Consider the following 12268-nt stretch of genomic DNA (forward strand, 5'->3'; position numbering starts at 1 on the left):
AGATATCCTGAGAGGGGAAAAAAAATAGGTGGTAGATAATTGAGGCTGCTTTTTGCTTCCTACCAGTGCATCTGAGCTGTTTTCAGTTGTTAGGTTTCTCATTTGCACCGAAGTTTTACTGTGACAGAGAATTGCCCACGGGTTGTTCAGTGCTTTGTGCAATTTTCCAGGCGTTTCTCACATTCATGCAGTGACTCGAGTGCCGGGTTCGCGGTGTCCCCTCGGCATCCCTGGCACCTCTGTCAGGAGCGGTGTCTTTGTGGAGGAGCCGGGACACGGCGTGTGCGGCTGCCCCCGGTGCAGCGCAGGGACCGGCTCTGCCACGGCAGGCTGCCAGGAGCAGCGTGCTGTGCCAAACGTGAGTACGAGGATCGATTGTCCTTGGGGCATGTGGCTTTTCAGAGGAGCAGAGGAGCCCTCATGGCCCGCGTTAGCTCTGTGATCTCTGCCATCAAGTGAACAAAAGGGAATAACACACCTGCTTCCCTCTCCGCTCCTGCGGGAAGGGTTTCTCCTCTCCCTGAACGCTCGCCAGCGCATCTGAGCTGGCTCAGGAGCTGCCGTAATTCGCTGCTATCTTGCCAGGCCAGCAGCAAATTGCTAGCTCATCTTTCTTCCACCTGTAGCGAGCAGAGAGCCGGCAGGGAATGGTGTTTCATCCATTTTCCCAGGGCTGCTTCCCTGATGAGGCTGTTATATAGGGCTATAGGAGGTGTGAGCCTAGAATCTGGCTGACAGAGAGATGTGACACTAAAGGGACAGCCAGAAGGAATGAAGAAAATAAGGGGCAGGCAGGGGGTTAACAGTCTTTTTATGAGCAGGCTCCTCACCTCCCAAAGGGGCTGACCTGGCATTAGACCCACCAGGATAACTCTGCCTCTCAGTTACACCCTGCCAGGAGAAGAGCCCTCCCTGCCCCACCTGGCTGACCCCATACAGGCAAGCCAACACCAATTCAGGCTGCTTCGTGTCTTGTTGCATCAGCCCCATCCACTTCAAACCTCAGTCTCAGCTTGGATATTAGTGCCAGATTTAGAGCATTTGATTAAAAAATAGAGCTAGGGTATTTTGTAACCCCTTTGCTGTTGCAGAGGTGCTTCAAGGAGCTCTTCCCACCTGCAGGGACTGCAGTGGCTGTGGAAGTGTCAACCACTGAGAGCCAGAAGGAGCAGCAGGGACTGCCCTGTATCCACAGGGCAAAGCCTTCATCTTTTGGCTGCTTGGCTCTGCCAGGTGTCCAGCCCCAGCCAAGCAGGGACACCTCTGTGCAGGGGTGCACACTGAAACACAGAGCTCCTTCCTCCAGTGCCGTGGCAGGGGCTGGAAAGCACTGTGTGTCCATTGATCTGGGCAGAGCCAGACAAAAGCCAGACCCATCACAGCAGTCATGGGCAACAGGTAATTCCCAGAGATTGTAATGAGAGTGTTGAGCTATTTTCCTTTCTCCCTTCAATCACTTTCACAAAACGAGTTTAATGAAGAGCTATTCTCTGCTTACAAAATGGTGCTGCACAAGCTAGATGGATTCCTCTGACCTTTCAGCGTGCTTTACTTGAATTGGCTGCCTCTTCATGTTCTCCTCTCACTGCCTTGAACAGGAAAGACAGCTGAAATAGGGACTCTTACAGCAAATAGTGTGGCATATTGCCTTCTTTCTATCAGTCACTGGTGTGCTTCCTGAATCCTTATCCATTTATTATTAGTGGTTTTATTTGTGTTCCTGTGGCTGCGAGCTCTGCCTAACATTTCTGGAAAGAGAACTCTACTGTACCCCTGTAACAGTGTAGTAGAAATCAGTGTTGTCCCTGGTGTGATGTAAGGGAATAAGTAGGAAATGTCTGGACATGCCTAAAGGACAATCCCTGAGCTCCACCATGGCTCACACACCACGGGGAAGCAGGACAGGTGAGAGCAGTGAGGCAAAGCAATTTTGCTGTCACAGATAATTCAGGCAAGGAAAAGTTTTCAGGCTTTGCAATCAAGGAGATGGAAAGGTCAGTCTGGAGCAAAAAGGAATAACAGAGGCTTGAGCTGGATCTGGCACAAAAAGATTAAAGGTCCTCCTTCCCAGTTTCCTGTAATTCCCAGAAAGCTCTCTGGATGACACTCATTATTTGTGTTATCTTTGCACTAGTGGATTGAGTCAGGGACCAGGGTGCTACACAAGCAAAACAAAAAGCTGTCCTTTGTCCAAGGAAACTTAAAATCCAACAGTGCAATGGGAGAGAGCTGCTATGAACCCTAGAGAAGGAGAGGAATGAGCACACCACGAGGCTGCAGCCTAGGGAATGGCATCAGCATAATGGTGGCTATCAGTCATCCCTGGAAGGGGAGGAGGGACTGTCAGGAGCTAATGAGGGAGGTTTGTGGGTGTTTACAAGGATCATGATAATACTTTGTGGCAATGACAGAACAGAAGATGACACATTAAGGTAATGTTTGGGCACTGGGTAATGTGAAAACAGCGTGAGAAGATTAAAATCTGCAAAATTTACAGTACTACCCAAAATAACTGCTCTGCACAGGAGCCATGCTTGCCCTCTGCAACCGGGGTACAGCCATGGTACTTGCCACAGAAATGAAGACAGATTTAAACAATGCTGGAAAACTTCCACCCTGCCTCTTGCTTATAGAGGATCCAGATGTCAGCTTGGGGATGGGACACTGGGCAGTGCCATCAGGCTGGGAAGGGCAGCAGAACACTCATGAAGGATTTTGGATGTGGTTTTGTTCCCATAGTTATTAGCACAGTAGTGCAAAATGTACAGATGAGACCAGAGTGGATGGGACTGTTAATGTCACGGTTGAATCCTGATTCCTGGATGGCAGTGGAGGATCTGCAGTCACAGTCACAGAGCTGCATCTCTGTGACAGGGGTATCTGACAGCTAGCAATCACATTTTCCAAGGGCTTATTCCTGGCTGTTTAATACTTCATATGCTCTCTTGGGGAGGGAGGAGGGAAGAACGGAGGAGTATATTTGGCACAGCAGGGAAGTGGACTCGGGTCTTTTCCATCCCTTAGTGCTGTGCTGTTGCAGGGGGAGAGAGAGCCTCCTTCCACAGCAGTACTAATCCTCCTCCACAGCAAGATGAACGTTTTGAACTTGAACAACTCCTCTCATTTTTCCCCCATGTGATTGTGAGTCAGGCTGAGCTTCTCTATTCTTCTCCATAATTGAGTAGGAGATTATTTTGACTGGAAATAACCAGACACAGGTATCATGGCTGTGAAAGCCTCCATGCATGCCACTTGCTAAAAGTTCTGTAGCCTTCTGCAAAGGGACCTGGTCTTTAAAGGCTTTGCTCAATGGAGAGGGAAGAAAAGCGGAGGGGAAGAATAGCTCCTTCCTGCTCACTTCTATCACTGTCTCTGCTAAACTTAACCTGCTGAATTGTTGGTGACACACTGTTCTTCAGAAGCAGCTCCTTTGTAGAAGACCTCCCCTGTGACACAAGGAATAGCTGCTGTGAGGCAGGAAATATCCCTGGCACGATGGCTTTCTGCAGGAGCTCATAGCTGCTCTCCAGTCCCATGGACATGCTGAGACAGTTACGAAAAGCCATTCCATTAAAATCTCCCTAGGCAGAGATTTCCCTGTCCTCTTCCTGTGTCCATAGCTGTCTTCCATGGGATGCAGGCCAGCTGCTTGGGCTGCATTCCCACACCTCTGTCCCAGAGGCAGGGAGTGATGGAGGAGTGCAGGGCAAGTGGAAGCAGATGCAATGTGAGCTGTGTCAGGGCACATGGTTCCTCTGCTGCTGTGGCAGGGGATGCTGCCAGATGCTGGTTCTGGCTCCTGGTGGGTACCAGGGGCGTGGGTGCAGCCTCGTGGCAGGCTGAGTTTTAGCTACACACACTCCTACCAGCAAAGCCAGACACTAAGGAGCATTTCACAAGATCAGGCTTTCTCCAGTTTATACATAAGTGGGATTGCTTCAGGCTATTGAGCCAGCCTGCTGCAGACTAACCAAGCCCAGAAGTTTTATCTGTGCTGTAGCAAACTCAAGCCACTGCTGTTCTGCTTGTGCATCTAATGTCTCAGCTGCTTGCTGAAGAGCTAATGAGCTTTTGGGGATACATGGGTGCTATAAACTCCTTAGGCCAGAGATAAGCAGCTTATTGCCTCTAGGAGCACTGCCAGCCCTTGGCTCTGCTGCTGCAGTGCTTCTCAGCCCCAAGTTCTTCATTAGCAGGGCTGGAAAATCTTGCAATAAGTGTGTTCCTGATTCCATGTGTGCATGTGCATGCTGCAGCTTTCTCCACAGGGTGAGGTAAAACCAGCCAGTGGGACAAGCAGGCTTTACACTCGTTGTCACATCTGCCTGTGTGTGACTTCAGCCCTCACAAAACACTGCACTGAGGCTGTGTCTCATCTGTACAGGATGAATCCACCACACTCATCACAGTGAAATGGCCTTTGGCACCCAACAGGAAATTCGCCATGGACAGTGTGGCAGCTTCAGAACAAAAGGTGCCTCTGCTGGTCATGAGCCAAATTACTTCCACTAGTATCCTCTCTGCTTTTGGATAGACCTACTGTGAATGTCTGTCTAGAAAATTCACTGGGTTAAAAAAAAAAAAAAAAGAGCTAATGCACAACTGAAAGTTCACTTGCAAAGCCACTGTAAAGGCAAGTTTTTATTCTCTTCATAGGAATTCAGCCCTTGCTGTTCTCCACTCGTTGTCTGCAGTGTCTGCCATCAAAAGCAATCCCTGACCAACAGCCTGAGGTTGCTACTCCTACTAAATGCTAGAGAGGGCCTTCAAATCTGCTTGGCTGGTCAAAGCATCTCCATCCTTATTGTGTATTTTACTTTTTTCCTCCCCTTTTACCCAGATATAAAGTAGCCAAACAACTCTCTTTCAAGGCATAACTAGGAGCAGAAGTTGGTATGCAACTCTTGAATTTTTATTCAGTTGCTCTCGTTGGAGCAGTTTTGGAATTAATCTAGTCATCAGGGAGTTATTGGAGGTGCTGGAAGTACCTTCTGATACCATCTTTTAATTTGAGTAGATAAAATCTGAAATTTGATTTCTTTGCTGCTCCATTGTCCTTATATGTTACCTTTCCTGTTGGTTTACACTGTGCACAGCGTAGATGAAGCCAGAACTACTCCCTTATTTCAGCACTCTGTACAAATGGATATCCTCTCCTTGCTATGGCCCCTTCCCCTCACAACTGGTGGAAACGAAAGGATGAGCAATGTAAAACCTTTGGTGTGACTAAAACTGTGAGATTTAACTGCAACAGAGAGTCCATGAATATTCCTTGAATGCTAAATTCATAGTTAAACGGGTGCTGTCTGTTGAGATAACGCCCTGGCTGGGGTGTTGGAGTGGGATGATGATCCTGCAGTGCTTGTGACACCGTGGGGCCAGCTCAAGGCTCTCCACCACCACTGCTGGAGCAGCACAGACAACTCAGTGCCATGCCTGGAATTCAAACCCAGCCATCACCAGATTCATGCTCAGGGGCTGAAAGTCACTAACTGACCCTTCTGTATTTAAATCAGTTCTTCAACAAAGGCCTTCTCTTGTCATTTAACTTTGAACTGTAGGAACAGCACATTAAAAGGTTTTGCAGTTTTAAAGTGTTGGTGGGTCTCAACCAACTTTGTGGGCTAGTAAAGCATGAGAAACATTTTTCACCAGACTATCCTATCAACTGAGCTTTTAAGGCAGAATGATGAAAAGGAAACTATTCTTTTAATAGTGCTTTCTCTCTGGTAAAAGGTCTTGCTAACTTGTTGAAGCAGAGCTTGGAATAACAGATGAAAACTGTCAGAAAAGCTGTGATGTACTTTGGATCTGAGTGAAAATTGTGACCAAAATCTGAGTCTGCCCAAACACTGAGTTATACGCCAAAAAGCCCCAGGATTCTTTGGATCATCAAGAAAGTTGGTAAGGAAGCAGTTTTGGGGTTGGGTTATTCTTAGGCATTCCTTTTGTGCAAAGGATTTGTCTTTGGAAGGGCTGGGTCATTTCATTTTTTATTAATTTGGCCTTTTGCCTTCTCATTTTATCAACAAAGTTCACTTCAGTGATGCAGGACTGATGAGGAAAAACCTCCCAGAGCTTTGTTAAACCTGAAGTTTTCATACCTGAGAGAAGCAAGGCCTGGGGTTTTGGGATGATCCAGCAGGATTCCACATTTTTTGAGATCTTGAAAAAGTTTTTTGGGATTAAACAAAAACAAAGCTTAGGGAAAAAAGGACACTGGTTATATACATAGCACAGAAGCCTTGTAGAAAACCTCTGGATGCCACTGGCATGCCAATTGATTTACCTTTGCAATAAGGACGTGATGACTGGGAGGATCACAGAGAGCTGTACAAATTCTATCTGTGCAATGTGTGAGCTCAGCCTGGGAAACAAACCTCATCTGCCAAGTTCTGTAGGGCAATTTCCAGCTTTTCTCCTTGAAGGAGAGGCTCTGCTACCAATGAATAAAGTGGGAATTTTGACACTGATTTCAAAGGAAGCTAAATTGAGCTCCATGAAAAGGGAGCACTAGCACGCAATGCTGCTCTACGTTTTTTCTTATTAATGTGACTAATTAAATGTTTGTATTTTTTAAGCACTAACAGTTTTTTTGATGGTCGTTTAGAGACTTTGAGAAAGTCAATAATTTTGATGAAATAGGACTGTAGACTCCAGAACAAAGTCCACATGGAATCCGTGATGTTGCTAGGATACAGCTATTAGTATTTTCAGTGGCTGGGTTATTTTTTGGTGGTTGTTTTTTTTTTTTTTTTAATAGAGTTGGCCTAACCTTTCTTACAAACAGCAGAAGAACACGTGACTGCCTGATCCCATTTACATGATGCTCTCTCAGTTTACCTTGATGAAACCAAACTTGACCCTTTAATTTCAGCCACTTTTATGTGTGAAGAAGAAAGACAAAGAGCAATTTTGACCCAAATCCTGTTGGTTTTTTTAATGGATGTGCAGGATTTTCTCCCTGTGGGTGTTCATTGCTGAAGTCAGTCTCCCTCTAGTGGTTTATTTCCAGAGGGGGCCTTTGCTTTGCTGTTTGGGCAGGTGCCAAACGTGCTGGTGTGATGCAGAAAGTGGAATGACCCCTATGAGCAGCAAGCTTATATAAAAATATTACATCCTGTAATTTTTATCTGTTAGAATGTACTAATTTTTAATGATATCCATAGTAGTAGGGGGTTTCCATCCCAGCCTCTCTCTGCAGTCCAGGCTAACATGGTTTGTGCAGTGTGTAGGATGTGACTCTTGCACATTGTTTCCTTCAGCTGTACACTGGGAAACCTATCAAAAAAAAAAAAAAAATCAGTATTTTAGCTCATGTTGCACATCAAAGACAGTGCCAGATGTGGTGCCAACTACATTATGACACAGAATAGCATTGAGGATGGTGCTATTCTGGGATCCTCATGTTTGGGGAAGCAATATCTAATTTAAACACTGCAGATATTTTACTGGAAAATCAGGAAAAGCAAGATATTTGGAGTTAGTTTCCAACATATAACTTTGAGATCTGTCCAGTTTCTTGCATGTATGCTCCTGACCTCACCTTTGCTGAGCATCTCTTCAGCACCTCAGAGAGCCCCAGTGCTTTCCAAGTGTGGAGAACAGGGAAGGATGAAAGTAAAATTCCAGTATCCAAATCTAAGTAAGAAATTCCAGCCTCTTAATACCTGATGCACGAATTGGATGCTGGGTTAAGCCAGTTCAGCTCCCCAAGGATGGCTAGGTATCTATTCCAAAGCATGATGAAGTCAATCTATGCCCTTATTTAACTGTAAAGGGTTTTGGATGAGGCTCAGCCTTCCTTCACAAGTGGTGGTAACCAGAGAGAGCTGTGATTCTGGAATGCATCAAGGATCCTGGAAAGACTGATGTCTTTCCAACTTGTACACTAACTTGAGGTAGGTACTGCCTTCTTCATGCTCATATCTGGCAGAACTCCATCCTGTGATTTGCTTTTAATATACCAAAAGGGTTGTTGGACCCATTTTTTCCTTTATTAACTGCAATTAGAAAGCCTGGAGAAATCTAGGATCACCTGCCCCAGAAATTAGCAAGTTCCTGTTCCATTTTCACAGGAGGTTGTGAGATGCCCTCTCTTTCCCATGAAGCATTTTACAGAATGTTCAATTATGTGACAACTTAAAGGGAAGATTTTAATTTTGCTTGCCTTTTCGTTAATGCTCAGCTTCTCTTGGGCAATCAGGAATCTTGGTCCCTTGGGAGATGTTAAACCACCTTCCTTTGGATGCTACTCCATAAAGTCTGCACTGTGGTTTCCATGAGAGTGATTTTGGAGCCAATTTTCTATTTCATTTTTGTTTTCACTCTTCTGGATAAAGTTTCTACACAGTGTCCTGGCCAAAGCTGACTTGATTTTAGTTCATAAATTGAGCAAGAACTATTCCATTTATTTTTTTGTTATATTAAAAAAAAATACATTTACTCCTGGGATGTGGACAACGTTCCTGTACTTTTTAACAGCTTCACAGCTAAAAAAGCAGAGGTACAAATTTAGTATGCACATGTCCTTCCTGAGATTTTTTTCTGCCATCAGTTACCAAGAGGAAGTTAATAGGATTCCTGTGTTTACAAGGACACTTATGAGATGCCCACCACTACATGAACTGGCTTTACTTTTATGTAATTTTATAGATTTTTTTTTTTTTTAGATTTCCAAAATTTATCTGTAGGAAGTTTTATAGTAAGGGAGGAGAGGAACTGGTTGAACTGCACTTCTTTTTGTGCTAATAAATGGTTATGTCAGTTATAGGAGCTGAGGAAAGGCTTGTAGCTTGTTTGACTTGGGCAGGTTGATATATTCGAAGGAAGACTTCTCTGGGAGCTTGCAGGCACCAGCTGCTTGAGGAGCTTCTCTGTGGAGCAGGTACTGTGTGGAAAACCTTCTGTCCCAGGCAGGACTGGACACAAACCTGTCAGAAAACCAGGGGCAGTGAGCCAGGTTGTTTTTTAGAAAACAAAGTTATGCAATATCATTTAGTTCTGACATGTTCCCAATATGCAGCAAATGAAGAACTCACTAAATACAGTATATCTCTGGCCATATCATTTGAATAAAACTTGTTTCCATGACAACCTCTGCTTAACAGCTTGGCTGATATGAAATCATTCCTAGATGAGGGAGCTTTTGCCAAAAGCATTGGGATTCAACACTTTAATATTGTGTTTTAGGGTTTAAAAAAACATTTATTTAAGCCTCTGGAAGCAAATATCAACGAAAATCCCTTCATCCTCACCTCTGCTTCAGCTCTCGGTTGATCAGTTTATCTTCCTGGGAACCTCTCAGAAGCAGCTCCTGTGTTACTTAATATGCTTCTGAAGTCCCAGGCAGTGTTTCAAGAGCAAGTGATCGTGACACCAGCATTTGGTAGAGAAATTACATTTCATGGCTGTTGGCTCAGGCTGTGAGGCAGCAGCAGCTGGGCACAGCAGCCGAGGCTTGTGCTCCAGCCATCCCTCAAGCCCAGGAAGGTTTATGTTCCAACCAGCTCTGCCTCAGAGTGAAAAAGAGGATCTTCAGCTGGAGAAAGGTCTAGCTAAGGTTTCACACCATTCATTTTTTTGTCAGCAGCACTGAACAAAGCCAGGTGATTGCTTAGATTTTTTTTTAAGGTGCAGTACCTGTCGCCTCAGACTGCTGTGGAACATTTCCAGGGTGGAAATGCACTGTGACTGCTCATATGGTGCTTGTTCCCTTTCCCTTCCTCCCTTCCTCCCTTCCAGGTGCTACTATTAGAATATAGCTAAAATAAGCCTAATTCTTGCCTAATATTTCTAATGTACGCAGGCATAGCTGTTGCCACAGTGATGGTGCACAACTGTCAGCGGGGGAAAGGAAGGTCCTGATGGTTTTAAGAGGCATTCTGCCCCCTCAAAACACCACTGTATTGTAGCAGGGGATTTCCTGCACCAGCTGGGAGCAGGGACTACAGCAAAATCTGCTGGAACAGACAAATAATGTTTCAAGCACATGTAATGTACCCATTGCTGTCAAGATTTTGGGATCAGCAAGGATTATAAGGGTAGGGATTTAAATCTCAAATAAAACCAAGGAAAGAGGTATGAAGTATTTATTGTTTCTTCGGGCTATAATGTGCCTTCTTCAGCTCTAATTCATGCCAACATGGGGCAATTTGGGTTTTTGTCTAGCAAAAAGGTTCAGGTGCCTGAAACTGGGTGCAGTCAAGCAGTGGTAGGAGCACGTAATATGGGGCAGAGTGTATCCCCACTTCAGTTTGTAGGTTTTTTTTGGTTTTTTTTCTCAGTTGTTACCCGGGAAAATTTCACCTGTTAGCCACTGGAAACGAGCTGACCTGACTCCTGCTCTCCCCACCACAGTCCTGCTTTCCTTAGCAGAAAATTAGCAGCTTACCTGGAGAGCCCTGCAAGGGAAAGGAAGATGTGGCTGGGAGGAGATGTAGGAATGGAGCCACAAGCCCCTTCTGTGGTGGTGAGCTTTAAGCAACTCATTTCTGCACCATCTTGTAGCACAGGGCTGCACAGTTTGCTTCTGGTAAAGCTGCTTGAGAAGGTACAAAGAGCACAGGGGACATCACCAGGGTTTCCTTAAAAAGAAACCTTCCAAATATGTAGCAAACATCGATAAAATACATTTTTAATTCAAGTCCTATAAATACCTCTCTGAAAGCAGTAATAACTTCCTGGGATTTTTAATCTCCAAAATGATTTCACTCAAGGTGTGCTGGCAGCATGAGGTAGCTGAGCAGAATCAGGATGCTGTGCTCGTGATCATTTTTCCTTGTGAGATTCATCTCAGGAGACTCCTTCTCTGTGTCACGACTTCTTAGAAGTCTCTGTAGGCAAAGGATGCATTAATTTGATGCATCCTGTGATTGCCCTTCCTCCACAGCCAAATTAATTTACTGTTAGTTGAGATTCCCCCAACGTTCCTTGTGCCACTGTGAAGCCTGGTATTTACCGATGTAAATAAGGAATAAACCGAGGTTTACATCTCTCATTTGGAATAATGATACAGGCTGTGCCTCCTGGCTCTCACTCCATCTCTCAGAGGTGTGGGGGTTTTATTTCTATAGTGTTCTTTGCAGCCCAGGTTGTTTATAAGAGAATGATTTGTTTTTACCATGAGCTGTAATGTTTTAACTGATGAGCAGCTCCCTCTTAATGGAATCTGGGGGTTTTCACTGAAGTGTGTCCTTCCATCAGAGGCAGGTGCTGGATTCAGAGTTATTTTTTGTAATATGGTCTGGTGGGGTTGGCCTTATTTCCAGAGTGATGCTGCTGCATATCCAAAATTTAATACTGTGCTGGCAACCTCAGCAGAGGACACCAAAAATGTGTCATTGGCAGTCACAGAGGCAAGATGTGGCTCTTTTGGGTCATAGGAAATTAGCACTCTCCTCCTCTCCTCCTGTCTTCTCCAGCTCTTCTGAGAAAATCTGTGCCTAGATACAGCCATTTATTGTAGGTTTTTTTTTCAGGATTAACATTTTTGGTGGGCTCATCATTAAAATAGAGAGAAAACTCTCCGAGTGGGCATACCAATGAATTTTTAGATTCCAGGCTCTTCCAAATGGTCATTATCTTGCCTTCTATTTAAAGAGGAATAAATTGCAAGAGATGGTGTGACTTGTTTTGCAGATCTTATTTAATTTGGATTAGCAGTTTGCATTTTCCATCTGTACAACAATCATTAACTTTTTGTTTTTCTTCATCGTCACTGCAGACTGCTTTTTATGGGTGATCTCTGCCCTTTCTTACTGTTAGATTTTTATTTCTTTAAAGGACGGTGTCTTTATTGATTTTTCTTTTAGGATGAAGTATATATAAAATTATTCATCCTACTAAATATGCTTGCAAAGAAATCTATGTGATTCATGGTCTTTGATCCTGTTATCACTTATGTGGGTGTTTAACTTTACTACTGTGCACAGGCCTAATGTTCTCCCTAATGGGGAGAATCTTAATTTAAAAGTACTATTCTAAAAGTGATGTGAGGGGGGTTGCACATGTCCATGTTCGATTGTGAGGAACATCTCCCTTAAAGCCAGGCATGTAAATTAAATGGAGTGTGGAGAAGATGGGGAAACAGAAAAATTATTATCCGCTAAGTTTGCAAAGGTCTCCATCCATGGTCACTCTGCACAGTAGCCATCCCTTCACTGTGCGAACGTAGAAAATATTTTGTCTTAAAACTTGGGGGTTTTTTTTAAAGATTTAGTGTTTTGGTCAGCATTGCCAAGCCAAACTGAGCACGAAGGTTATTTTG

The sequence above is a fragment of the Catharus ustulatus genome, chromosome 13 (genome assembly GCF_009819885.2).
Source record: "Catharus ustulatus isolate bCatUst1 chromosome 13, bCatUst1.pri.v2, whole genome shotgun sequence".
Classification (NCBI taxonomy): domain Eukaryota; kingdom Metazoa; phylum Chordata; class Aves; order Passeriformes; family Turdidae; genus Catharus; species Catharus ustulatus.